Source organism: Engystomops pustulosus, chromosome 5, assembly GCF_040894005.1.
Source record: "Engystomops pustulosus chromosome 5, aEngPut4.maternal, whole genome shotgun sequence".
Taxonomy (NCBI): domain Eukaryota; kingdom Metazoa; phylum Chordata; class Amphibia; order Anura; family Leptodactylidae; genus Engystomops; species Engystomops pustulosus.
Genome location: NC_092415.1, coordinates 199,931,010 through 199,939,732, shown reverse-complemented (window position 1 = coordinate 199,939,732; position 8,723 = coordinate 199,931,010).

The following is an 8,723-nucleotide window of genomic DNA, read 5'->3' as shown; positions in this document are numbered from 1 at the left end:
CCGACTATCCCGACACCTCCGTCTATCTTTGGTGCGAGTGGGCGTGGCCTAACGTTTCCCCGTTATCCTCTACATTTATGTGTATTTTGTCGGCATTTTTCCCGCACTATAGACCAGGAAAAAATTGGTCTGAGAGGAAAATTAAGGCACAGTCCATGAAAGATTTTGGCGCACACTTCTTTACTGTCGGCATTTTTCTGGTCTATTTATGGTGCATGTGCTCTATTGAGCCTAACACAACCTTCCTTCAAAGTTTGCCATTGTCTAGTTATCACCTGGAGCCAGATGCTTAGTTTGCAACTTTTTGCAAAAAGTCACACGTCCATCCCTGTTCTTGCCAGGCGCAGGAAGGCCCCTTGCGAGTTTCCCGGGCTTTTCACTAAATTCACTAAAGACCTTATCTGAGATGTATTAAAAAGGCAAAACTCCTACGACACATCTGACCGGCAGAAGAAGAAAAAAAAGCTCAAAACAGTCTAACAGACTATGATTAATGTCCCCCTATGTGCCCCATGTGTAGAAATGAGATCACTTGTTATCACTCATAACTTTCACTGATGGCGTTATATAATCTTTGCATTGTTTCCCACCGCCTGGCGGAGTAATGTGAGGGCCGATGCATTACTCAGACTTATTGTCAGCTTTACCTTTGTCCTACTTCTCCATATCAGGCAGCGCAACTGGCAAAGTCCTAATAATATTCCTAAACAACTATGACACACCCTGAGAGAGGTGACCCGCTCCCTGACAGAGGACACAACACAAGGACTGGACTCACTGATGGGAAACTTTACCATAGGTCACTACATCTCATAAGATCAAACAACATGAAAATTGTTACAATTCAGTTCTACATATTGTAACATGGGGTCTATGAGACCAGGAGTCTCAGCTCTGCTCGGCTCCATCCTCCTTTCCTATGGATTGTGTATATCTGCGCTGCAGAGAGGGAAACAATCCGGGAATAATGCTTTCCTATTAGGATAAATGTGCGCACCCAAGATCCGCAGATTATTACACAGGACACATAGGACACATAGAAATAATAAGTAGGGACAGAGACACAGAGACACAGCAGGGGCTCATTTACTTACCTGGTCCCTGCACGATCCCCGATCCAGACTGTCCGACAAGGATAAAGTCTGCCACGATTCACTGCAATCGTGCGCCTGATAAACTGCATGTGTCACTTCCCCGCTCAGGTCCCCGGAGTTCACCTTCTTCTTCCTGGTGCATGTAAGTGCTTGGCTTGCAACACAATTTTCAAGTTAAATCCCGCGCTCAGTCCGAATCAGTCGGCCCGCCCCCTGTTTTGTGTTGCATGAAAGCCTGCGCGGTTGCGCCAAAATCCGATCGCGTGTGCCAAAAACCCCTTTTAAATCCCGGTCCCAGCGGCTCAAAACGGAAATCGTAGGGATGTCCGTCGAAAGTGCGGTCCGCGGGGCCCTTAGTAAATGAGCCCCATAATCATCTGCTGTCACTTTTCTGCTGTAGATAAGCGGATAACTTCTATCTCTACTGGGGAGGAAAAATCCAGCAACATGATTCAGTGGCTCTGATTTTCCTGCCATTTTATTGAGGAATTATCCTATATCAAGCAGGCCAGAATCTCTAGGCTGGTGGGGTGTAATAGCAAGGAGCAGAGGACATCAGTTTGGTTATGCTTTAGGTACCCCAATTTACAGTAGAGCACATATATATCTGATAATATGTGTCATGTTAGGGGTAGCGCTGAAGAGCAAGGTCTGTATTTCATTGATCTGAGCCTATCTATGGAGTATATGTTACACTGGATGAAACAATGTTTCGATCCCAGGGATTGCTAGGGGTAAAGACTGAATGGACACTTTGAGTAACAGGGTGACACATTGGCACAGAATTCTCATTGTGAGTTGTCTGATTGAGAGGGTGACGTATGTACAAACGTCATAAGTTTCCTCAATGCTTCTATACTATGGCTGCCATATAGATGCTTTATTTCCAGGTCACCCCAAAGGGAGTATTGAGTGCAATAAAACCACTTTAGTGAATCTATTTGTTTTGGAAAAGTGACAATTACTGCAGCTTTCCATTCATTTATTTCAAACTCAACGTAACTAAACGTCCACCCAAAAAGTCACACAACCCCTCTAAAATACTGTGTGTGCACCAAAGTGTAAAAACCTGCCCAAGAATCCGTGCATTATTCTGGTGTACATTTACAGATGGGTCCAAGTAACAAAAGGACCTCTGTGTCCACTGTGACCTCTCTGGATGACCTATGGATGCGGGTAATTTACTGAACTTTAGTCCAAGGCTGCAACTGTAAGGTGTCTGCAATGAAGCTTTATTATTAATCCTTGTTCCCTTTATTGTCACAGGGACCAAAAAATAATTTGGATAGGGTTACACTTACTAAATACTGTATATCTGTTCCGACTTCCATACAAATTCAACTTAAAGGACATCTACCACCAGGATGAAGGATTGTAAACCAAGCACACTTACATACTGGTGTGCACCCCCTCTGTGAGGATCCAAACTTCTTTTAGCTTCTTAAGCCCTTGTTTTTACAAAAAAAACAGGTTTGAAATATTATGCAAATGACCCCCAATGGGCTCTAGGTTCCATAGATGTTAATGAAACCTGGAGTCCCTGAGGCTCATTTGCACAATTTTTAAAACCTTTTTTCTATAAAAACAAGGGCTAATGAAGGTAAAAGAAGTGTGGATCCTGCCAGAGGGGGCACACACCAGCATGTAAGTGAGCTTGGTTTAAAAAAAATCTAAGAGTTAGTGTAATGGATGTAAAATAACTTGCAAAGCTGAGCTACTTAAAAAAAATCTATTTGCAATTCACTAATCAGATACTGTGGTAATTGTCAATTTTTGGCTGCATTTCAACCACATCAACGACTCATCACATAATCGCACCCTAAGGGCTGTTTCAGATGAATCAGGGTTGGTCATTTCACACTGCCAGTGCAATGACTGTGATATATGATGCACGGAGTCCCTCATTCCCGCATTAACAGCAACACTTAACTGGAATCATTATTACAGCTGGGAAGAGGGGACTCCTTCCATCATATATCACTTATGATGCACCGAGTTCTGTCACCTGCACTATGTTTTGCATTCTCCTAGAACAGTGGTGGCGAACCTATGGCACGGGTGCCAGAGGTGGCACTCAGAGCCCTTTCTGCGGGCACTCAGGCCATCACCAGAGATGACTCCAGGCATCTTCCTGAAGTCGCAGACAGCCCAGGACTTGCTGTGCACAGAGATATTTTAAAGTGACAGCTCTACCTGGGACTATTTTCTGCTTTGTTGGTGTCCTCAGGTGCTGGTATGAATGAAAGTTGTGACAGAGCAGGGAGTATAAATTTCTGTGGTGGCACTAATTAAGTGGGTTTTGGTTGTAGTTTGGGCACTCGGTCTCTAAAAGATTCGCCATCACTGTCCTAGAAGATGCAGAGAACAAAACACTAAAAGTCAGATGATTTTTGCTCCAGGCATCCCAAAATAATCACTACTGTTCTCCTGCAGTGATACCTGACACAGGTGACAAGGCTTAAAGGACGTCTATAATTAGTGTCCTACTAAGGGTGAAGACACACATGGCGTTTTTGGGCCGTTTTTACTAAGTGCGTTTTCAGATCGTTAAAAACGCATGCGTTAAAAAACACATCCGTTTTTTAAAAAAGCATGCGTTTTTAACGATCTGAAAACGCACTTAGTAAAAACGGCCCAAAAACGGCCCAAAAATGCCATGTGTGTCTTCACCCTAAGAAGTTGCTGAGGAACTATTCTCCTTAGGACTTCTTTTGCTAATGAGATTGGGGCGCTGCAGTTACGTCACCAGAGTTATTCACTCCCCCTGTTCCAATACAAGTCCCACCCCGTCTGATAAAAGTCCTGCTTTGCGGATGTATCGGAACGGGTGTAGTAAAAAAGTTAAAAGACATTGCACTCTAGTGACGTTGTCGGAGTGTCCAGACTAATTAGCATAATTTTTATAACTCTATATTTCCGCTCTAGTGGCGTAAAGAGTTATAATAAAAGAAGTCCTGAAGAATGATACTTCTTAGTAGGACACATCTACCAGCATTAAAACTGATGGTAAATGTCTTGTAACATGTGGGGTACGGAGGGTGCACCCCAAGCCATGGGGTCCCAAAAGGTGTCTCTATCTAATATAAGGAGATCAGCACTATAATAAATAATACACACATTTTAGGGCTTATTTACTAAGGGTCGCGGATCGCACTTTCGTCGAACTGTTCACGGTTTTTGGGATTTGCGCAGCTTTGGCAAGTATTTAACAGGGGTTTGCGCTGGGATTGTGTCGCAGCTGCAAGACAATGCACTTGCATGCACCGGGAAGAAGAAGGTGAACTCCGGCGGACCTGAGAGGGGAAGCGACACATGCAGGATATCGGGTGCACGATCTTAGTGACTCCCCGCACAGCGCATTATACACGGACATTGCACTTACATGCACCAGGAAGAAGAAGGTGAACTCCTGGGACCTGAGAGGGGAAGCGACACATGCAGGATATCGGGCGCAGGATCTTAGTGACTCCCCGCACAGTGCATTATACATGGACAATGCACTTACATGCACCAGGAAGAAGAAGGTGAACTCCTGGGACCTGAGCGGGGAAGCGACACATGCAGGATATCGGGTGCAGGATCTTAGTGACTCCCCGCACAGCGCATTATATACGGACAATGCACTTACATGCACCAGGAAGAAGAAGGTGAACTCCGGGGACCTGAGCAGGGAAGCGACACATGCAGGATATCGGGCGCACCATCTTAGTGAATCGCGGCACAATGTATTATACACGGACAATGCACTTTTGTGAACTCCGCGGGAACGGGTAAGTAAATGAGCCCCTTTGTGTTGGGACTCAAGTTAGCCTTTTGCACAGGTCACTTTGAATCACAGCATGTTCTGTCTTATCCACAATCAGGGCCGGATCTACATTGGCTCTCCTGGAGCACTTGCGCCAGGCCCCAGTTACAGTCCTCTATCTATGGGGCCCCGGCATCTGGCGCTATATATCCGGCCCTGCACACAAGAGCAGACATGCTCCAGGGGCCCCGCAGGTATCAGCTGCTAAACGCTTTTAGCAGCCCCACAATGCTCCTACTGTGGTTTGCAGGAGCGATCCACTGCTGTCCCTCTCTGTGTCCTCCCCCAGCCTAACAGGTTGTCCTCAAAGGAGAAATATGGGTCCAATTTTACAACCTCAAAATTACAAGTGGAAAATCCACAGAAATTACAAAAGCAGTTCAGTGGTTTTCCCTGTTAAACCTGCTCAGAAATTGACTGGATTTTGTCACAGTTTCTGCCCAAAAACAAATCCATAACAATGTACTTTGTATTCATGTCTGCAAACTGAAAGTGAACGCCTCCCCGGCTGCAGGAATTCTGCTGCTAGTCAGCATTTCTTGGATGTTGTTATTGTAACTTTTCCTGAAAAAAAATTCATCCCTAATAGAAAAAAAAAAAAGTGGGTGTGACCGAGATGTTTTGGCATCCAGCCAATTCTCAATCCCAGCTGACTCCTGATTGGCTGGTGAGGACACGAGGGCCGTGATGTGTGATGTGTGATGTGTGATGTGGTTGTTTGTTGGTTTCTCTGGAGAGATGGATGAGTCTGTACTCAATGTCACTGAGTGTTCCTGGAAATGTCTGTGGACAAAAAGGGAAAGAGTCAGAGGGAGGCGGATGTGGAGGGTGGGCCAGGCTGGATGACCGGGGGGGGGGGGGGGGGGGGGGGGGCTGTGCTGCAGGTCATCCTGGGGTGGACACATTCCTATCCTATACATAACATGTGTATAACCTGTTCATATACAGGGGAAGAGTACAGGTTGTCTCCTACTTAAGAACCCCGACTTACAGACGACCCCAGTCCCAGGCTGCAATGATCAGCTGTAAGGTGTCTGTAATGAAGCTTTATTGATAATCCTTGTTCCCATTACAGCAAAAAATTTTGAAACTCCGATTGTCACTGGGGCGAAAAATGTTTTTGTCTGAAGCTACAATTATAAAATATACAGTTTCGACTTACATACAAATTCAACTTAAGAACAAACCTATAGAACCTGTACGTAACCCGAGGACTGCCTGTATTACACATCTAGGTGATGGAAGGATTGGATGCAAAATGTTTCCTTTTATTTGTTACAATTTTCTGGTGGATTCCGTGTAGTGAAACTAAGAGGTTAAAGGAAGTAAACGTAGAAGGTTTCTATAGAAGCAAAGCAAGCAGAGATCTAGAAACCGGGAAGGAATGGATACAGAGAGTATATTGGAAAATTGTATAACTTTTCCTTACACAAACAATATCAATTATTTGCTGAAAGTAGACAACCCCTTTAAGTTCAGGAGCCAGAAGAGCCGGCTCTTCTTAGCGAGCGGAGCCTAATGAGCCAGCTCACTAAGAAGAGCCAGAAATCCAATCACTACCAGGGACAACAGCCAACACTGGCAGAGCACAGCAGTGTGAGGACATGACCCCAGAGCAGTTGGAGAATAATAATATAAATTCATATTTAACAGTCCTGCTGCTACTAACCACATACAGAAAGGTATGAATGATTATACATCTCTCCACGGATTACACCTTACACAGGATAAAGAGAGCACAGAGCACAGCAGTGTGAGGACTCCTCTCCAATGCACTACAATCCTGGGATGTAAATCAAAATATCACAGTCCTGCTGCTACTAACAACATGCACATCTATGATTACACATCTCTCCAGGGGCAATACATAACACTGGCTGTAATCTGTGGGGTCACACCTGCTGACAGGTTCTCTTATTATCTCTAGAAATGTGAATAACAACACTAGATGAAGGAATTGCTGTGTAAGTCATTCTCTGACGTGCAAACAAGGGTTTGGCTCAGCAAAATTAAAGTGTAGCCCATAATAGTTCCCTGCCGGGGCCACTGACCCGTGCTGCCCCTGACCCGTGCTGCTCCTGCTGGAATAGTCCCTTTCTACTGTCATCGACCTTACAAGCTGATGACGGATGGCCTGCGAAAGTACCGTCGATCATTTGAGGAGAAGTGCTCCTGTACAGTGTAACAACCTGTGAAGCAACAGCACAGAGGGACTCTGGTAACACTGAGGTCTGTGGTTTATGCTCCAGTTGTCATGGAGCACAACTCTCATCATGCAGTATACATCTAATTATCTGTAATAGTTGATATCAGACTACAGTATACAGTGAAAAACAGGTTTTACCCAGAATTGTTTTCCTTGGGCTCAGTTTAGACTTTTATCTGGTGGAAAATAATATAGTCGTTGTGTTATTTTCGGTAATACAGCGCTCCTGCAAACAAGAGGTGTCCGCCGTATCAGTAAAAGTATTCCGTCCCTTGAATTAACGGATGAAAGACGCACAAATTCAGGCTGCGTTCACACGTGACGTTTACAATGCGTTTTGATGTACAAAACAGCAGCGGAGGAGAGGAGATTTGCCTAATTACATTGCTGTTGACATTTGCATTCATGGGTTTTTTTTTGTGCAGTGTTAACGGCGCTGCGTTAACACAGTATTTTGTAAACACAAATGTTAACAGCAGTGTAATCTCTTTCAGCTGTTGTATTCCATTTCAAAATGCAAATTCGAACACGGCCCCAGCGTTCATGTGTATAGAGCCCAAATAGAAGAATATCACCTCCGAATGGGAGCCATTTACATACGGATAATGGACAAAGCTGAACAGGGGCACAAGTCCTTACATGTCCGCGCTACAGGGGGAATATCAGCCGGAGGGAACCTACAGAGAACTGGGAATATCTGTATAATATGTCTGTGATTTCCGAACCCAATATATTTACTTCTTCGCCACATTTTGATTTGAGTTTTGAGACGTAATCCAGAAGGTGCGTTCACACGTTCAGTTTTTGAGATGCAGTTTTTGATGTCCAAACCAGGAGCGGAGTGAAAAAAAAGAGGATCATTGTTCTCACCCATTTTATGATCCACACCTGCTTTGGGCTTCAAATACTGCATCTCAAAAACGGAAAGTGTGAACGCACCCAAAGGGTGATGGCACACGTGGCGTTTTAAACACGTTTTTGGCGCGTTTTTAAGCAGTCCGTTTACAAACGCATGCGTTTAACACATGCGTTTTGGGGGGAATTTGTTAATTCTGTTGCAACCTTGACAGTCGGTTGAAATCAGACTACGGAAAGCACAGCCCGATGTATTAAAGTGGCGCACGGCTGTAAGTAATTAATGCGCAGACAGAACTAATCAGTCAGGCGCCATAAAAACGCGTCCATTTTTTTGAAAACGCATGAGTTTTTTGTCCGTTTTTTATTGCGCAATTTCAGAAAAACTGACAAAAACGCATGCTTTTTCAAAAAACGGATGCAGTCCGTTTAAGCAGTCCGTTAAAAAACGCATGCATTTTATTGATGGACTGCTTAAAAACGGGCCAAAAACGCTTTTAAAACGCCACGTGTGCCGCCAGCCTTATGCAAATCTCTTCAGCTGTTTGAAAAACGCATGTGTTAAACGTGTGACGCAGATGTCGGTGATCGCAGCCTAATTGTCTTGTCATTTCTGTGATATTTACCTCAAAAATATCATTTTCTTGTCTTTTATTTGATCATGTGTAACCCTGGAAATAAAATTTACCTCAGAAATATACTTTTCACGTATTCCATGTGTTTAATATAATTTTTTTGTCATTTGTGTGATATTTTGTCACCT